The 20,691-nt window shown below is 44.9% G+C and overlaps 1 pseudogene across 1 annotated transcript; it reads left to right on the top strand.

The window, feature by feature from the left end:
- The first annotated feature begins 3,558 nt into the window (after nucleotides 1–3,558).
- On the top strand, nucleotides 3,559–6,799 carry LOC143649589 (insulin receptor pseudogene; annotated as a pseudogene). The gene is made up of 2 exons (XR_013159127.1): nucleotides 3,559–3,669; nucleotides 5,421–6,799. The product of XR_013159127.1 is annotated as an insulin receptor pseudogene (transcript).
- The last annotated feature ends 13,892 nt before the right edge of the window (nucleotides 6,800–20,691 follow it).

Below are 20,691 nucleotides of genomic sequence, written 5' to 3'. Positions count from 1 at the left end.
TTTCTTTCTTTCTTTTTTTTTTTTTTTTGGCATGGGCAGGCACCAGGAATCGAACCGGGGTCTCCAGCATTGCAGGCGAGAACTCTGCCACTGTGCCACCATTGCCTGCCTTCGATGATTCTTAATTGCAGTGTTTAATCGTGATATCACCTCCTCAGGGAAGTCCTCCTTGATTATCCTGAACTGGACTGATAGCTCATTTATATTCTCTCTTTTAGCTCCTGAGGGTCTTTGGTGACTTCTTTCTCAGCTGTATTTTAAATTGAGTTGGTAGTTTGCATCTGCTTGGACTATGAGATTTCGCTGGTTCTAATCCCTATAATATTTCCAGCCTGGAACAGCATTTGGCATGGAAGATGTGCCCAGTGGATATTTGCTGAACCAGCAAACCAATGATATTCTCTTTAACCAGCTTTCCCTAGATTGTCACTCCCTGAAACCTATTCCACTGTCTCCTTTTTAAAGTTGTATTCACCAGCCTTTTCATTTAGGTGTGTGTGCGTATATGTGTATATATATATATATTTTGTATGGTGGAGGTCACATTTCATTCTTTTTCCATGTGAGTATCCCATTATTGCAGCACCATTTGTGGAATTTATTTATTTATTTATTTTTTTGGTGGGAGGAGGAAGTTCATGGGCTGGGAATCGAATCTGGGTCTCCCGCAATGCAGGTGAGAATTCTATCACTGAACCACCCTCACAGCCCGTTCATCAGCTATACTTTTGCATGAAGGAAGATATTAAAATGGTGACATAGTGGTTTTTCTAGTTTGCTAGCCGCTGGAATGCAATATACTAGAAGCGGAATGACTTTTAAAAAGGGGAATTTAATAAGTTGCTAGTTTACAGTTCTAAGGCCAAGAAAATGTCCCAATTAAAACAAGTCTATAGAAATGTCCAATCAAAGGCATCCAGGGAAAGATACCTTGGTTCAGGAAGGCTGATGAAGTTCAGGGTTTCTCTCTCAAGTGAGAACGGCACATGGCGAACTTGGCATCATCTGCTAGCTTTCTCTCCTGGCTTCCTGTTTCTTGAAGCTCCCCGGGAGGCATTTTCCTTCTTCATCTCCAAAGGTCGCTGGCTGGTGGACTCTGCTTCTCGTGGCTATGTTGTTCTGCTCTGCTCTCTCTGAATCTCCCATTCTCCGAAATGTTTCCTCTTTTATAGGACTTCAGAAATTTGATTCAAGACCCACCCAAATGGGTGGAGACATATCACCTAATCCAGTTTAACAACCACTCTTGACTAAGTCACATCTCCAGGGAGATGATCTGATTACAGTTTCAAACATACAGTATTGAAAAGGGATTATTCTGCCTTCGTGAATGTGAAGTGGAATCTCATTGTGGGTTAAGTGTGCATCTCTCTGATGCCACCAGGCGTTTAATCTTTGAGTGCCATCCACATCTGATTTTGGTCCTGCCTCTGCCCGGGGAGTGTGGCAGGCAGGTGTTCATGGTGCCTCTGTGATTTTATGGATGTTTTTGTGTGTGTGTGTATGTGTATGAAATATAGAGTACAAGGTCCAGGTTTGGGAAACCCAGAGCTGTGGCTGAGCCTAAGCTTTGCTCCTGCTTTGCCAGGTCAACTACAGAATGCCAGTTAAATTTGAATTTCAGGTAACCAATGCATCATTTTTAGGATAAGTATGTCCCAAAGATCGCATGGACAGACTTATCCTAAAACAAATTGTTGTGTATCTGAAATTCAAATTTAACTGGGTGTTCTGTATTTGTTTATAATTTACATCTGGCAACCCTACCTGCCCCCCTGGTGTGCTTTGTCCTTAGGCAGAAGGCTTGCAGTTTTCTCACCTGTAGGGTAGGCTGGGGGTATTGGCAGACATCAATGTCGAGACCTCTGTAAGCAGATGCTGATGACATTACTGGGGCTGGGCGCCTAGGCTGGGCTCCCAGGTGGCCGAGTGTGTGCATTTGGACCTGGCATCCTCCCAAAGCTGCTTCCAGCCTGTTCTTGGCGCCCTCTGTGCCTCTGCTTGGTGCAGACCCGAGGCTACTGAGTGGTGAGGGGTGGTTGTGGTTTGTCATGAGCTGGGCACTGGGATTTCCTACAACTTCCCAGTGAACGCACACACGTCCTTTTCCTTGATTTAAGTTTAATCCATTCTGTACAGAATGTGATTCAGGAACCCTGTTGTTTTCTTTCTCTCAATTGTTTGTTTTGCTGTTTTTTTTTTCTTTCTAATTTGTACTGTTTTTGCTAGTTACTCTTAGGTTGGGTTTTTAAAGATTTACCGTTGTTCGTTAGAACAGTTTGTTTGCCTCAAAGATATGTTATTCGATAGAACAGTCTGTTTGCCTTGAAAATATTGGGGGCAGGCTGAATGCCTTGGAATAAAACAAGTAGGGATTGTGTACTGAGTCTTATCTTCCAGGTCCTGTGCTGAAGGCTCTGTGTACGTGCACGCGTGTGGTTTTGGTGTAGGGGAGTTGTCTAAAGACTATGACTAACAAATATTAACTGGAATGTGGGGTTCAAGGAGAAGGGAAAGACCAAAATAGGTGCACAGAGGAGAGGAAATCGGGGAGGGCTGCCTGGAGGTGGTGGCATTTGAACTGGATTGAGGGATGGGCTGGGTATAAAGGGCTTTCCCAGCCAAAGGGGCTAGGGCTGCCCTGTTCAATCCAGAAGCTCTTAGCCGCATGTGTGTATTTATATTGAAATAAATTAATATTAAATAAAAGTAAATATTCAGTTCCTCAGTCTCACTAGCCACATTTTAAGTGCTCAAGAGGCATAAAGGGCTAGTGGCTAGAGTAATAAACAGTGCAGATCCAGAACATTTCTTGCAGAATACTCTGTTGAACAGCAGTTGACCAGGGCAGGGGTTGTCAACTGCAACCCACAGATTAAAAATCTGGCCCACTGCTTGTTTTGTCAATAAAGTTTTATTGGAACACAGCCAGACCCATTCATTTACAAATTGCATGACAAGAGACTGTATGGCCTGCAAAGCTGAAAATATGTAGTGCCTGGGCTTTTACAGAGAACATTTGCTGTCTCCTGGTTGGTCCAGGCGAATGAAGGCACAGCTCCCGGAGATGAGTGTGATGTGCTTTGGGGCATAAACACCAGAATAGCTGACATTAATTAGGCACCTACTGTGTTTCGGGACCACTTAAATGCCTGTGTCATGTTAGCTTGTTTTCTTTCCCCTCCTCGAACATAGTTCAGGTTTCAGAGGATGACATGGAGCCTTAGTGTTGTACGAGGGTGGGGGGCAGGCTTGTTCAGCTGTGGTGTCCATGTAGGGCTGAGGGGGTGGGGCAGAAGCCTGTGGGCCGTGGGTGGGCAGTACAGGGTGCGGGGAGTCCAGAGGGTGTTGGAGCTGCACAGTGCCCACCTGCAGGAGAATGGGGCGTGGGGGGTGTTTGTGTTGGCTGGGAAGCCCATGCCACAGCCAGGTGAAAGGTGATTAGGCTGTGGGGAAAATTGACAAAACAAATAAATTAAGCTCTCCTTGCTCCATTTCTGATGCTGGTACCTTTATGCCCCCAGATCATTTCCTGAAGATTGTTCGCATTGACGTATCCGGGACATCTCCCCTTTCTCCTCCTGCACCTGCTGTGTTACTCAACCGCTCTGAAATCCCATTGTCTCAATTGCATCAGATGACACATGATTATTTTAAGGCTCCAAGCAGGTACTGCCAGAGGAATATTTTCTTTATCATTTGGAAGTAATTGCTTAGGCAAAAGACGGGAACTTTGCACTGAATGCCACTCATCAGGATAGGCTGCAGAATTTGTGGGCTCCCATGCAAAATGAAATCATGGGGCCCCTTGTTCAAAAATATTTAAGGATTCCAAAACAGTGGAATTAGTTTCCTTCTAGGGCATCACAGAAGAATTACCTTTAGCGCCAGCCATCTCTTTTGGGCACTTTCAGCTTTTTCTATCAGGTGCCTCCAAATTCTTCCAGTTTCTACCCATTCCCTTAATTTTTTTAAAATGCTTTTTTTTTTGGCACAGGCAGGTTCTGGAAACTGAGCCCAGGTCTCCAGCATGGCAGGTGAGAACTCTGCCACTAAGCCACAGTGGCACCACCCTTTTTAAACATTTTTTATTGTTAATACAAAGAAAAGAAAAAAGAAGCAATGATTTTCAAAGAACACGACAATAAATAGATAAGAAGAGATTTCAAAGTTTATTATGGGTTCTCATTCCACTATTTCAGATTTTTCCTTCTAGCTGCTCCAGAACATTGGAGACTGAAGAAATGTGTATTTTTCTTTTTTGTGAAAAATGACATATATACTAAAAAGCAATAAATTTCAAAGCATGTTGCAACAATCAGTTGTAGAACAGATTTCAGAGTTTGGTATGTGTTACAATTCCACAATTTTAGTTTTTTATTTCTAGCTGCTCTAAGATACTGGAGACTAAAAGAAATGTCAATATAATGATTCAGCAGTTATACTCATTTGCTAAATCCTATCTTCTCCGTCCAACTCCACCATCGTCTTTGATCTTTCTGTCCCACTCTTTAGGGTAGTTGGGCTATGGCTATTCTAACTTTTTCATGTTGGAAGGGGCTGTCGATAATATGGGATAGGGGGATGGAGCTACCTGAGATTCTGGGGAGGCTGGGCCCTCTGCATTGCAGGACTTATCTGGTCCAAGGACCAGATCTGGAGGTTGTAGGTTTCTGGAAAGTTATCCTAGTGCATGGAACCTTTGTGGAGTCATATAATGCCCTAGGTTGGCAGGATTGTTTTCGGTTGGCTATTCCCCTAATTTTAAAGATACTTGCCTGTGGGCTTTTAGGCATTTGTTATAATAGCACCCTTGCTGTTGGCATCAAAATCTGTACCATTCAGCTTCTCCAGAGAAACAGAACCAATAGTACAAAATATCCATATCCATCAATCTCTATATAGATATATATAAAGAGAGGTATTTGAAGGAATTGGCTCACAGGAATGTGAGGACTGGCAAATCTGAAATCCCTAGGAAACCCAGGTGGGAGTTGATGATACAGTTGGAGTCTGAAATCCGTCAGGCAGGCTGGAAGTTCGAGCCAGAGCTGATGGAGCTGTCATGGGCAGAAATTCTTCATTTCTGGCAATCCACAGTCCTTGCTCATAAGGCCACCAGCTGATTGGATGAGACCCATCCCCATTTTCAAGGATGGTCTTCTTAAGGTCAGCTCCTGGTAGATGTTAGCCACATCCACAAAATACCTTCACAGCAACACCTGGATTGGTGTTTGGTTGAATACACGGGGTGCTGTGGCCTCCTTAAGTTGACCCATGAGACGGTCACCATGTTGAATGCAAAGCATTAAGCCACGTGTGTTCCTTCTGGGCGTGGGGTCCCTGTTGCTGATTTGTATAATCCAGAAATGGCACGTTGGCTCACCCGTCTTACCTCCCCCCTTCTTTTCACCTTCTAGTCTGACCAGGCATGGACATTCACAACAATCTCACTCGGCTCCACGAGCTGGAGAACTGCTCGGTCATCGAGGGACATCTGCAGAACCTGCTGATGTTCAAAACGAGACCTGAGGATTTCCAAGACCTCAGTTTCCCCAAACTCATCATGATCACCTATTACCTGCTGCTGTTTCGGGTCTGTGGGCTCGAGAGCCTGAAGGACCTGTTCCCCAACCTCACCGTCATCCGGGGCTCACGCCTCTTCTCTAACTACGCGCTGGTCATCTTCGAGATGGTCTATCTCAAGGAGCTCGGGCTCTATAATCTGATGAACATCACGCGGGGCTCTGTCTGCATCGAGAAGAACAACGAGCTCTGCTACCTGGCCACCATCGACTGGTCGCGGATCCTGGATTCCGTGGAGGATAATTACATCGTGCTGAACAAAGATGACCACGAGGAATGCGGTGACATCTGCCCGGGTTCCGTGAGGGGAGAGACCAGCTGCCGGGCCACCGTGATCAACGGGCAGTTCGTTGAGCGCTGTTGGACGCACAGCCATTGCCAGAAAGGTGGGCTGGGGATGGAGGGTTTGCAGCGGTTTCCTGGGCCTCATCCTGCAGGTCTCGGCCTTGAACTTGGGGCTGGGAGGCAGGAGTATGGGACCTACGGACACACCCACGGAAAGGCATTCCTGTGATACCAGAAAGACAAGGGTGAAAAGCAGCGCCCTGTGCTGGATAGAGCCGGGATGCTGCTACCAGCCGGTGTCAGCGCCAGGGAACTGGTCACAGTGGTCGAACGGCGCTCGCTGCTGACGGCTGGTCCAGCCCATTCATTCTCTCGTGGCGAGCGGACAGGGCGACGTGCGCGTTCCCACGCCTATTTCTGAAGCACTCGAAAGCGACAAGGGGAAGATGGTTTCTTGTATAGGGTTTATGCCTCTCAGGGGACATTTGGAATGAATTTGTCGGTGTAAGGCTGGCAGTTGCATCTATGCCAGAATTTTTAAAACCCTTACACCAAGGGAAAAACAGGGGGGGAGGTTTCCAATTGAGATTGATGGGTCATCTTATCACAAGCCATCAAACAATAATGTTTTAGGAAGTTGTTTTTGCATTTCAAGCAGAAAAACTGAGCTCCAAATGAGCACATTCAGCTTTGCAGATCTGTGTTATTTAACTCAGGACATCTTGTTTCAAATTTTTACAAGTATTTCAATTATAAAATGCTTTACTTTTTAAAGTTGCCAGTTAAGAATATATTATGGGTTCAGATTTTCCTTATACAAAGAAAAGATAAATCCATGCTAGTGATATTATGTGACAGTTTGTGGTTAAAATTAGACTGAAATGCATTTAAAGATTTATCTTTTACATGCAATGTATTTTATGATATATGAAACAATATAGGTAATTTAAGATATATGAAACAAAAAGAAATAAATTTATCTATAATCACATCATTAAGTTTAATATAAATGATAAATATTTGGTTTCTTATTTTCAGTATGTTTTGATTAATAAATAAGGCATATTTACATATAGATATAGTATATACTGTATATTACTTTAAACATGTATAACCTATACAGTTGGAATCCGGCTGTATGATACCTCTAAATTTACCTAAACAATTAAATTGAAAAAATGTAAATATGTATTTAAATGCCCTCATGTGTTAAAACACTTTTTAAAAGACCCCTGTTTTGAATATTATTTAATAGCATTCCATCTCAGTAAAACTTATATAACAATTTTCCTCTTATTTTGAATGTAGGCTTCCGATATTTTTGCTAATCTAAATCAACATTGAAATGAACAGCTATGTAAGAAACGCACAAATCTACCTGTGAGTACGTTTTACATTTAGAAAAGTTTACCTGCCCTCCATCAAAGATCTACCATAACCATAAACCACAGAGGAGAGTGTCTAGAGTGTCTTTTGACGTTACTTGTAATGTACTTGTAATCATTCCTTTATCTTCTCTGAAATTCAATAAGTTAAAGAGACAGACCACGCTGTGGCCTTAACTTGCGCTTTTATCACTAATGCGTTCTTTAGTATATACAGTTTTTTTTCAAATTCTTCATTGAGCTGTTTCCTTGTTGTCCGGCGCCGTCTCGCTCAGCTTCTGATCCCCCGGCCGGCGAAGGGGACAGAGGAGAGAGAGACAGACGCAGACAAACCGACTTGAATGGCAGACACGAATCCGTAACACGCGGCGGTTGTGAGCACAGACCTTTACTGGAGCTAAGCTTGCATTCTTTGTAACAGGTTCCGCGCGGGCTAAAATACCCCACGGGGGAGCAACCTCTATGCGGCCGTCAGGTACGGCTCCCTGCGGGTCGTCTCGCTTTCCCCGTCCGGGTAACGCCTTTATATACAAAATCCAAACCCAATGGGCTAACGCCACGTATACAAGGGTGATTGGTAGACAGGGTTGGCGGGCGCGTACGTCATACGCGGAGGCAGGATGCGGGCGCCATCTTGGCTCACTCGATGGGCGGGGGGAACTCTAGGGCAGGCTGCGGCGTGTCCACTAGGCCCGACCCGGGTGGCGGCTCTCCACATCTCCCCCTTTTTTACTTATTTTGACCCGGTGTCTCCATTGATGAGTGAGCTCCCGTGGGCCGGAACGGCCCACTACATGTTTTGGTGCTTTGGGGAGTCTGGACTAGGCTTGCTAGGCACCAACCAGAATGCCTCCTCATATAGAGACCGGAGGGCCCGTGAACCGGAAACCACGTGACTCTCCCTGCAGTGCTTCGCCTCGCAACTGGGTTATGTAGGGGGGCAGGAGAGCGGCAACCAGAGCCGAGAGCGTCATTAGGTGTCTCTGTGCAATGGCCGGAGTCTAGTCTGGCCAGGACCGTGACTCCGCCGTAGAGATCATCCTTTAGACAAAAATTATGACTTCTGGTGCCGCCTTTTACACCCGGGACACGGCCATGGGCTTTGCAGCAGATCCTGTTTTCGAGCGCCCCGCCCTGAGTGGCCGGGACGGGTCATACAGTGAGGGGGGAGCTGGTTCGTTGCCAGGAGCATCAGGGGCGAGTGACATAGCCAACATGGTAGTGACACGTAATTGCTGCTGTGTCTGGAGCAAGCGTTCTAACAAACATTTAACAGTGACTAAACCCACTAATAGTCCCACTGCCACGAGGATCCAAGTAGTCAAATTGGGCCAAGAGAACCATGAGGTGACTCGGTTCCACAGACTTTGTACAGTCTCGCCCAGTTTGGAAAGGTCGAAATCAACGGGGGTCAACTTGATATCCCCAAGCACTCGAAGGTCTGAATCCACCTGTTGGGAGAGGTTAGTAAAGGTAGGGAGGTTTTAAAGCTGGTCCCCTTTCTATACGATAGAAGGGTGACTAGCGCTCCTGTTGTCATCTTGTCGTTCGTCGCCATCATCAGCAGAGTTGGAGACCGGATCTGGTGGCTCTGGTTGGAGGCTTATCAATTTTCTGGGCAACAGTTCCTTGGCGTCCTCGGGCGACGTCACGGTTCTCACCAGTCTTTCCGGAACCCACACAGGTTGACGTCCTGGTTCCTGGGGAAAAACACAAACAGAGCCTCTGGCCCAGCTGAGCACTGGGTCAGGGCCTTGCCATTGTCCTGACAGGACATCCTTCCAACGGACTAGACCTCTATGTGGAGGACTCGGAGTAGTGTGCTGAAGAGCAGGTGTCATTCCTAGTGAATTTTCATTTAAAAAATTATATGTAAATAAGGCTACAGACAGTTGAGCCTTCGGGGACAGGCCGTGGCCTATTCCCCCTTTCTGTTTTTTGAGCAAGTCTTTAAGAGACCTGTGTGCTCTTTCAATGATTCCTTGCCCTTGAGGGTTGTAGGGGATACCATGTTTTAATTGTACTTCCATATTATCACAAAATTTTTGGAAGGTTCTACTAGTGTAAGCAGGTCCATTATCTGTCTTTAATATTTTTGGCTTACCCCACGCTGCCCAAGCGGCAAGGCAGTGTGCAATGACTTGGTGGACTTTTTCTCCTGTCTCAGCAGAGGCAAATAATATCTGAGAACATGTGTCTACTGACACATGCAGGTATTTAATTTTACCATAGACTCTATGCAATTATTAATGGCTCTTAAATCATGTAACAATCTCCATCTGCCTGATTTTTTCTTTATGACAAAAATAGGGGTGTTCCAAGGTGATGTAGAGGGAATGATGTGGCCCTTTTTTAGCTGTATAGACACTAGAGTATGCAATGCTGACAGCTTTTCTTTTGGTAAGGGCCACTGAGGCACCCACACCGGGGTACTGGTCTTCCACTTTAGTTTTATAGGTGTGGGTGGGAGTCTCCCCTCAGTGGCCCCTAGGAAAAACCCAGGCCTAGTCTATTAAAATTGGAAGCAGTCTGTATGGGCATGGTGTGTCCCTGCAATGAGGCTCCTAAGCCTTTGCCAGGGACATATCCCATTCCTTTTAAGAGATGCTTAGAGGCCGGAGAGCAGTTACTGGTCAATGTAACATCCATCTGGGCTAGAATGTCTCTTCCCCATAAGGACACGGGCAGGGCTAACACATAAGGCTGAAAGCTACCTTGATGTCCTTCTTCATCTGCCCAATGAAGGGCAGTTGCACTCAGCATGGGTGCTGAGACCTGGCCTATTCCTCTAATGGTGTCCTCCGCCTTGCACGTCGGCCAGGCGGAGGGCCATTCTTGTTGTCTTATAATCGACCGATCGGCCCCGGTATCTAGCAGGCCCAGGAAGGGTCTGCCTTGTACCTTAATAGTCAACATGGGTCGAGACTCCAGAGACATATGGAGGCCCTCAAAAACTTCTCCAGTAGACCCAAATCCCTTATCTCCTCTTTGTCTGGCTTTACTCGGAAAGAGCGGATGTAAGCTGGGCAAGAGCAGGAGCTGTGCCAGCTTATCACCCTCTGCAATGACCAGAGTACCTTGCTGAGATTGTACCATAATCTGGACATAACCTGTGAAATCTGAGTCTACAATACCTGGTATAACTGTTAATCCTTTCAAGGCTGTGGATGCTCTCCCTAATAGGAGCCCCACAGTACCTGTTGGTAAGGGCCCTTTAAAGGAGGTCCCCACCAATTGGACTCCCATGGAGGGGGTCAGTACAAGCCTGGAGGTGGCACAGAGGTCCAGTCCTGCTGATCCGGGGGATGCACGAACGTGGACGGATGTTGTGTCGTCGTATGGCAAGCAAGGGGGCCCACCGGAAGGGCGGACCCCCTCTGCCCGTTTTTTGGAACCTGCTCAGGACGGCCAGAAATGCGCTTGCCCTGCGCATCGAAGGCTGATCTACAGTCTTCTGCGCGATGGGGTCCCTTGCGGCAACGGCCACATAGTCTGGTCATCGCATGCGGCCTATCATATTGTTGAGTGGTGGGTGGTTGGTCTTTATTGGGACAGTTTCTCTTAATGTGTCCCGACCGGCCACAGTGATAACATCCCTTAGGTCTTATTCCTAAGTCTTTGGTTTTCTTTGTATTTACTTGTAAGGAGCTGGCTAGCATGGCAGCTAGACCTGCAGCAGTTAACGGGCTGCCAGCGTCTCTACAGAGACGAACCCACTCCGTCATGCTCTTTCCCTTGTTTTGTACCAGGATAGCTTTACACTCTTTATTGCATTGTTCAAATATCATTTGTTTGACTACGGTCTCTGCTACTCCTGGGTCTGAGAAAATTCTCTCAGCCGCAGTTTGCATTCTGGCTACAAAATCCACGAATGGTTCAGTGGGGCCCTGGTGTATGCTACTGAGTGAAGCTTGAGCCTCTCCCTGGCCTGCCAACTTTTTCCAGGCGCCTATGAAACAGCGGAAAATCTGTCCATAGACTTCTTGAGGGAACCCTGTTTGATTCTGGGAATGGGCACCTTTCCCCAATAGCATATCTGCATTCCACCCGCCACGTCTCCCCGCTGCGTTTTTTGCGGCTTGTTCCTCAGCCAACTCCTCAAACCATGCTTTCCAATCTATGTATCGGCCTGGTGGCAAAGAAGCACGGGCCAACTGATATATATCTGCGGGTGTGTGATTCAGGGCGGAAAGGTTTTCAACCATATTCAATGTAAAAGGGGCATTGGGGCCATACTGATGGACGGCCTGCCTCAACTCCTTTAAGACTTTGTAATCATATGACTCATACTGATTATTACCTTGGGGATTGATAATAACCGGGTACATTTCTGAAGCTGGTTCTGGCTTAAGCGGTTGGTAACCACCCAGCATACCGAAAGGTCTAAAGGTTGAAAAAGGAATCCAATTCCAGAAATGCCTCCCTCTATTGTTTGATGACGTGGGACCCTGAGGGCCTGCGTACGCAGGCGGGGGGCACAGCTGTAACTGCCCCTCCCTAGACCAGCCTGTAGGGGGTTCCGGGTCTCGCAAAGGAGGGCCACTGTAATTACCTGATTCGGCCACCAGAGGGAGCCCGTGGTGAGGGTTTTTGGCGAGATCACCAAAACCATTCACCGGAAACCGCCGCGCCCCTGCAGCAGGCGCTGGCGGGGCGGAAGGCTGCGTGGGTGAGACAGGGGGCCTCCCCCAATCGATCAGCGGAGGCGCGTCTGCACCCTCGGTCTCATCACCATCTGACTCTGAGTCAGAGGTGTCTGAACTAGTGCTTGACTCTGGCGGCTTACAAGTGGGCGGCTCACTTTCACAGGAGCCGTCCGCTAAAAGGGTCTTTAAGGGAGCTAACAAAGGTGAACTTCCTGACTGCCCCATGCTTGCAGTCGGCACTGGACCTTAACCAATCTGGGAGCTCTCCCGACTCACTGGGGCTACCTGAACGCCCACAGCCCTTAACTCTCACGTAGCAGAAAGCACTTACCCTCTCACGTTGATCAGGCGCGGAGGTTCCGCCGTGAACCCGAGGAGCACGTCTTCACCAGCTCGGGGAAAGGCAGCAGAAGAAGGTTCCCCGTACGGGCCACCACTTGTCCGGCGCCGTCTCGCTCAGCTTCTGATCCCCCGGCCGGCGAAGGGGACAGAGGAGAGAGAGACAGACGCAGACAAACCGACTTGAATGGCAGACACGAATCCGTAACACGCGGCGGTTGTGAGCACAGACCTTTACTGGAGCTAAGCTTGCATTCTTTGTAACAGGTTCCGCGCGGGCTAAAATACCCCATGGGGGAGCAACCTCTATGCGGCCGTCAGGTACGGCTCCCTGCGGGTCGTCTCGCTTTCCCCGTCCGGGTAACGCCTTTATATACAAAATCCAAACCCAATGGGCTAACGCCACGTATACAAGGGTGATTGGTAGACAGGGTTGGCGGGCGCGTACGTCATACGCGGAGGCAGGATGCGGGCGCCATCTTGGCTCACTCGATGGGCGGGGGGAACTCTAGGGCAGGCTGCGGCGTGTCCACTAGGCCCGACCCGGGTGGCGGCTCTCCACACCTTGTGTCAAGTTTCATTTTTTGGTTGAATATTTACCTTCTGATTAATTTGTAAGAGGCAGTTACATATTACAGATTTTGGCCTTTGATTTTTTTTTTTTGGCTTTTAAAAAGAGGAATTTAATAAGTTGCTAGTTTACAATTCTAAGGCCGAGAAAATGTCCCAATTAAAACAAGTCTATAGAAGTGTCCAATCAAAGGCATCCAGGGAAAGATACCTTGGTTCAAGAAGGCCGATGAAGTTCAGGGTTTCTCTCTCAAGTGAGAAGGCACATGGTGAACACAGTGTCACCTGCTAGCTTCTTCTCCTGGTTTCCTATTTCATGAAGCTCCCTGGGAGGCATTTTCCTTTTTCATCTCCAGAGGTCACTGGCTGGTGGACTCTGCTCGTGGCTATGTTGTTCTGCTCTGCTCTCTCTGAATCTCCCATTCTCCAAAATGTTTCCTCTTTTATAGGACTCCAATAAACCAATCAAGACCCACCCAAATGGGTAGAGACATGTTGTCAGCTAATCCAGTTTAACAACCACTCTTGACTAAATCACATCATCCAGGGAGATGAGCTGATTACAATTTCAAAAATACAGTATTGAATAGGGATAATTCTACCTTTATGAAATGGGATTTTTTTATTAATTAAAAAAATTAACTAACAACATTTAGAAATCATTCCATTCTACATATACAATCAGTAATTCTTAATATCATCACATAGATGCATATTCATCATTTCTTAGTACATTTGCATCGATTTAGAAAAAGAAATAGAAAGACAACAGAAAAAGAAATAAAACAATAATAGAGAGAAAAAAAATAAATAAAAAAAAAAAAACTATACCTCAGATGCAGCTTCATTCAGTGTTTTAACATGATTACATTACAATTAGGTAGTATTGTGCTGTCCATTTCTGAGTTTTTGTATCCAATCTTGTTGCACAGTCTGTATCCCTTCAGCTCCAATTACCCATTGTCTTACCCTATTTCTATCTCCTGATGGTCTCTGTTACCAATGACATATTCCAAGTTTATTCTCTAATGTCGGTTCACATCAGTGGGACCATACAATATTTGTCCTTTAGTTTTTGGCTAGTCTCACTCAGCATGATGTTCTCTAGGTCCATCCATGTTATTACATGCTTCATAAGTTTATTCTGTCTTAAAGCTGCATAATATTCCATCGTATGTATATACCACAGTTTGTTTAGCCATTCGTCTGTTGATGGACATTTTGGCTGTTTCCATCTCTTTGAAATTGTGAATAATGCTGCTATAAACATTGGTGTGCAAATGTCCGTTTGTGTCTTTGCCCTTAAGTCCTCTGAGTAGATACCTAACAATAGTATTGCTGGGTCATATGGCAATTCTATATTCAGCTTTTTGAGGAACCACCAAACTGCCTTCCACAGTGGTTGCACCATTTGACATTCCCACCAACAGTGGATAAGTGTGCCTCTTTCTCCACATCCTCTCCAGCACTTGTCATTTTCTGTTTTGTTGATAATGGCCATTCTGGTGGGTGTGAGATGATATCTCATTGTGGTTTTGATTTGCATTTCTCTAATGACCAGGGACATTGAACATCTCTTCATGTGCCTTTTGGCCATTTATATTTCCTCTTCTGAGAGGTGTCTGTTCAAGTCTTTTTCCCATTTTGTAATTGGATTGGCTGTCTTTTTGTTGTTGAGTTGAACAATCTCTTTATAAATTCTGGATACTAGACCTTTATCTGATATGTCGTTTCCAAATATTGTCTCCCATTGTGTAGGCTGTCTTTCTACTTTCTTGATGAAGTTCTTTGATGCACAAAAGTGTTTAATTTTGAGGCGCTCCCATTTATTTCTTTCTTTCTTCAGTGCTCTTGCTTTAGGTTTAAGGTCCATAAAACCGCCTCCAATTGTAAGATTCATAAGATATCTCCCTACATTTTCCTCTAACTGTTTTATGGTCTTAGACCTAATGTTTAGATCTTTGATCTATTTTGAGTTAACTTTTGTATAGGGTGTAAGATACAGGTCCTCTTTCATTCTTTTGCATATGGATATCTAGTTCTCTAGGCACCATTTATTGAAGAGACTGTTCTGTCCCAGGTGAGTTGACTTGACTGCCTTATCAAAGATCAAATGTCCATAGATGAGAGGGTCTATATCTGAGCACTCTATTCGATTCCATTGGTCGATATATCTATCTTTATGCCAGTACCATACTGTTTTGACCTGGCCTTTGATTTATTATGTGGCCCATATAATCCTCCCTTTTATAAAAATCTCTTAGAGTATTTTTTCCTTTATTGAAATGCTAATTTATTTTCCATATTATTTTCTTCATTGCCATAATTAATAGTTTAGGTCCATCTGTACTCATAATTTTACCTAGTTTTTCTTTTTGTGATATAGTTCATATTTAATGCCAAAGCACTTAATTTGAATATTTTAGTGTAATAACAGGATCTAAAATGGATTCCTAACTAGTTATAACTTTTGAAAGTACGCTGACTAATCCTTTTTCAGTTCAAGGATGTAGAATGCAATTTTGCTGCTGGTACTTCCCAAAAGTTAGCATTCTGCTAAAATCATGTCTGGAGCCATGCATTCCTTTCACATGGTTACAGCCGAAATTAAACCAATCTCTCTCTTTTCTTAGTTATATTTGTGTCAGATTATGGCACTAGAAACTTCCAGTGTTTATTAATCTATTCAATAAAATATGTAGATATTAAACCTATCATAGCTTCATAGCTTATTTCTGACTGGGGAATATAAAATGTCCACACACATGGAAAAACTAAAATCTAGGGTCATTTTTTTCTAACTTTTAATTGTGTAATATAACATATATACAAAGCAAAGAAAGAAAAAACCAGTAGTTTTCAAAGCACTCTTCAACAGGTAGTTACAGAACAGATCCTAAAGTTTGTCACAGGTTACCATACCATCATCTCAGATTTTTCCTTCTAGCTGCTTCAGAACATTGGAGGCTAGAAGGAACAAGTATTTTTTTTTTTTATCACAAACAACTTTTTTTCTTTTTTGTGAAAAATAACATATATACAAAAAAGCAATTAAGTTCAAAGCACAGCGCAACAATTAGTTATAGAACAGAGTTTAGAGTTTGGTATGGATTACAATTCCACAATTTTAGGTTTTACTTCTAGCTGCCCTAAGATATTGGAGACTGAAAGACATATCAATATAATGACTCAGCAATCATACTCGTTTGTTAAACCCTACCTTCTCTGTATAAATCCACCATCATCTTTGATCTTTCTCCCAGTCTTTAGGGGTATTTTGGCTATGTCCATTCTAATTTTTTCATGTTGGAAGGGGCTGTCAATAATATGGGGTAGGTAGATGGAACTAGCTGATGTTCTGGAGAGGCTGGGCCCTCTAGGTTTCAGGATTTATCTGGTCCAGGAACCTATGTGGAAGTTGTAGGTTTCTGGAAAGTTACCCTACTGCATGGAACCTTTGTAGAATCTTATATATTGCCCTAGGTGTTCTTTAGGATGGGCTGGAATGGTCCTGGTTGGGGGTTGGCAGGTCATGACAGGTAGCAATGTCTACCTGAAGCTTGCATAAGGGCAACCTCCAGAGTAGCTTCTCGACTCTATTTGAACTCTCTTAGCCACTGATACCTTATTTGTTATATTTCTTTTCCCCAATTTGATCAGGATGGCATTGTTGATTCCATGATGGAGTCAGCTTCAATGCCACCAGGGAGACCTTCACCCCTGGATGTCATGTCCCATGTAGGGGGAAAGGCAATAATTTCACTTGCAGAGTTGGGCTTAGAGAGAGTGAGACCGCATCTGAGCAATAAAAGAGATTCTAGGGTCATTTTTAAACAAATGATTTACTAAATAACACACCTTCATGTCTTTCAACATGAGTGAGTTTAAAATTCACTGCTGTGATATGAGAAATCGAGTAGTGCAGAATGAAATTTTGTAGCAAAGCAATAATAAAAGTCAGTTATTAGAGGGTGTGGATGTGGGTGTGGGTTTTAACATACAAATTCTGCAATTAATTTACAGCAAAGGACCCTTAGTCTAGGCATCTAAAAATGCACCCTGCTCTGTGAAGTTCTGCAGAACTTAATACAAATTCCTTCCAAGTTCATGGAAACCGTGTGCCCTCTGAATTTCTGAAATCCTGATCCTTCCCATCTTCAGTTTTTAAGCTTCCACTTCAAAGCAGTGAGCAGCTTACCTGAGAAGGGACTCAGCTCAGTGTCCTCCCTGGACGGCATCTGCACAGTGTCACCCTGGCTCTGCCCTGGATTTGACCCCCTCAGGCTCCCCCACCCAGTGTGACTTCCCAGTGTTGTGTAGACATTGGGTGGTGGGGAATAAGATGTCACGCGTGGTATGAGACCTATTTATGATACGCGTGGTGAAAATGGAATAAACAAACCTGTTAAAAGGAGAAAGATGTTGCAGTGGGTTGATTGGATCCAGGCTCCATTAGAGCTGGAATTTCACGTTTATTTAAGTTCTAACACTTGGACGCATTTGAGGAGATTTGGATGGAGGAGGCTGTCTTGTACCTTGGCTTTTTCCTTTTTCTGTTGGGATAGAGACATTTTATTTTTCCTTCAGCGGGATTGCATTGTTATTAGAATTGAGTGCCGGAGCATCAGAAGTAGTAATAAAAATGCAAATTCATACTGAGATTTCTTTAAACTTGTCAATTATTTTTTTTTTTTTTTTTTTTTTTTTTTTTTAAAGGAAAGACAGAGAGAAGGAAGGAAGGATAGAAGGAAGGAAGGAAGGAAGAAAGGGAAACATCTTTAAACATTTTCTTGTTTTTTTTTTTTTTATTGTATTCTGTTTCTCCGTTTTTGTTACATGGGCTGGGGCCGGGAATCGAACCGAGGTCCTCCGGCATAGCAGGCAAGCACTTTGCCCGCTGAGCCACCGCGGCCCGCCCAACTTGTCAATTATTTTGAATAAAATCTACGTGTTTACAATGTTTAGATTTCCATCCTTCTTGTTTATGTCCATTTGTAGAGTGTGATAATCATTTATTTCAGATATTACACATTTTGTGGACCTTTAAATTTGGTTATATACTAAAGATATATCTTACAAAATATAATTGGTTAACACTCCCCCTGTCTACGTGGGACATGACTCCCAGGGGTGTGGACCTTCCTGGCAACATGGGATAGAAATCCTAGAATGAGCTGAGACTCAGCATCAAGGGATTGATGTAGGACTGGCAACGTTGCTCTCATGGATTTGATGAGCTTTTAAAAATATCAAGTATTCAAAAAGGGACAAGAAATCAGAGGGACATACTGATTCTGGAGAGGAACTGTCGTTGGGATGGCATGGGGGAGGTGGAGGTGGGGGAGGGGCATTCTCACAACACGGGGGCGGGGTTCTGCTGTCACGCGCCAGGAAGGAAGCTCCTGATTGGGCGAGGGGGGAGATATAAGACGCCGGGTTGCTAAGGCAGCGGCCAAACGGGAGAAGGCGGAGAGGAGGTCAGAGCCACCTCTACCTGCTCCTAGTGCTCCTGAGCATCTCACCGTACCTGCTTCTGTATCCTGCCATTTCACCTGCTGACTTGATTTTAAGCCCGCTTTCCACACTCTCTGCCGATTTTCCCACTCAGAACCCTTTTCCCCTGATTCCTCCACTTCCTCACCTTCAATCTCCCATCCCAAGTACCAGTTCCGGGCCATCCTTCCTGTCCTTTTCCTTCCCTTCCCCATTATCTACCCTTCCCCCCTCCTCAGCCCACCCCTTCCCCCTCCCCTCCCCACCCCACCCCTTCCCCTCCTCACCCACCCCCTCCCCCTCCCCTCCCCACCCCACCCCTTCCCCTCCTCACCCACCCCTTCCCCTTCCTGCACGTGCCGCCTCTGCCCTCCTCCCAGCCTAAGGCTGCCCCCAAGGACCAACCCAAAATGGGGTCTCTGGGGCTCCTCTTTTGGCTCCTCCTGGTCCAGTCATCCTGGTCAATGTTGGGTCACCCAAACGCCAGTGTGAGTAAATGTTGCACTTGCCTTACTTGATTTTAACTGGGTTGTCACATTGTAATTTTAAATGATGAGTTTCCCTTGGGGTGTTTGAGGGGAGATAGGTCCTCCTTGCAGAGCCAGTACCTACCTATGAGTGCGTTTCTTGTTCCAGCCTTAATGGACTCTGTCCACTGCTTTCATATTGCGTTCTGGGTCCTATAACCCCTGCAGGTTCCACACAAGGAAAAGGTGGAAACTGTGGAAATCTGAAAAGCATAACTTTATAACATCAAAAAGTAATGAATTATTCTATCACGGGAGTCATGATGCCAGACTTGGTTCTGGAAGCTCTGAGCTGGAAGGGGGCCTCAGGCTCTGTCAGTTTAAAGGGCCAGTGCTTTATGTACTCCATATTTTCCCTGAGTAAGTCCCCCATAGTTCTGAAAGCTTGATAGCCTTGGGAACAGTGGTCCCTAATTATTATGGCTTCAGCTCAGGCCTTAAACTTTTGATTAGATCATCTCCATAAAGATGTGACATGCCCAAATTTGGGTGTGGCCTTTTGATTAGATGGAGATGTGACCTCACCCATTCAAGGTGGGTCTTGATTAGTTTACTGGAATCCTTTAGAAGAGCAAACATTTTGGAGACAGCTCAGAGCTGAGAGTTGGCTGTTTGGAGAAGCTTGGAGGGCTGATAGAGCAAATGCAAATGCTCAGAAATAGTTGCTTCATAGCTGGCAGAGCCAATACAAGACCCCGATGTTTGGAGATGTAGGGCCCAGCAGTCATTGCCATGTGCCTTCCTGTGGGATGCTAAGCAAGCCAGAACCCAGAGTTGTGTCCTGGAGGAGCTAACTGCAGGCCCACAGATGCCAAGTGAGGAATCCCCACAGGAAACAGAGGATGAAAGCAATGGAGCCCAGGAGCAAGTGACCAGCAGGAGCCAGCCACATGCCTTCTCACCTGACAGAGGTGTTCCAGGCAGCATCAGCCTTTCTTGAGTGAAGTAATCTCTTGTTGGTGCCTTAATTTGGATATTTTCTTGGCCTTAGAACTCTAAATGTGTAACTTATTAAATCCCTTCCTAAAAGCCATTCCTTTTCTGGTATAATGCTCTCCAGCATCATTAGCAAACTAAAACAGGGGGAATGTATTGTTTGCAAGCTTACAGTTCTATGACTATAAAAATGTACAAACCAAGGCATCCGGGAAAAGATATCTTGACTCAAGCAAGGCCACTGGATCCAGAACAATTCTAGGGACATTTACTTTCTGCATCTCCAGACGACTGGGTCTCATGTAGGCTCTGTTGCTTCAATAGTCTCTTCCCAAAATGATTCTCTCTTAAGGGACTCCAGTAAGCAACTCGAACTTGAATGGGTAGAGACAGGTTTCCATGGAAACCACCTAATCAAAAGATCCCATGCAGCCCAATTGAATGAGGATTAAAGAACATGGCTTTTCTGGGGTCTACAACAGTTTCAAACTGACAAAGGCAGCTGCACGTAATTACGTGTATCCTGACAATCATTTATGCAGAGTTTGTCTTTCTAAAGCAATACTCTATTTGCTTTTTCAATTTAAATGAGTAATTCCTCACAAGGCTGATCTACAGAAGTGAAATCAAGCATCTGATGGGTGGCTGGCCACAGTTTGGGTTTCTTCCTCAGGAGAGGGTTTAATTTGCATGAAACAGACTTGATGTGTGGATGAGTGTGAATTAAACTGTAAATGCATTTTCTCCTAAAATTCTTGTATGTTTTTTCAGAAACCAGTATGCTTACCTTTTTTTGTAGTCACCACACATTCCAGAAACACCCTATTCAATTTACCTATTCATTTTCACGGTTGCTGTTTATTGACTACTGTGCCTTGTAAGTGCTGGTTTATAGCACGAGTGAAATAGGAAGGTGAATTCTTG

The sequence above is a fragment of the Tamandua tetradactyla genome, chromosome 11 (genome assembly GCF_023851605.1).
Source record: "Tamandua tetradactyla isolate mTamTet1 chromosome 11, mTamTet1.pri, whole genome shotgun sequence".
In the NCBI taxonomy this organism is placed as follows: Eukaryota; Metazoa; Chordata; class Mammalia; order Pilosa; family Myrmecophagidae; genus Tamandua; species Tamandua tetradactyla.
The sequence above is the reverse complement of the archived record's forward strand: the minus strand, read 5'-3'. Positions and strand labels throughout refer to the sequence as shown.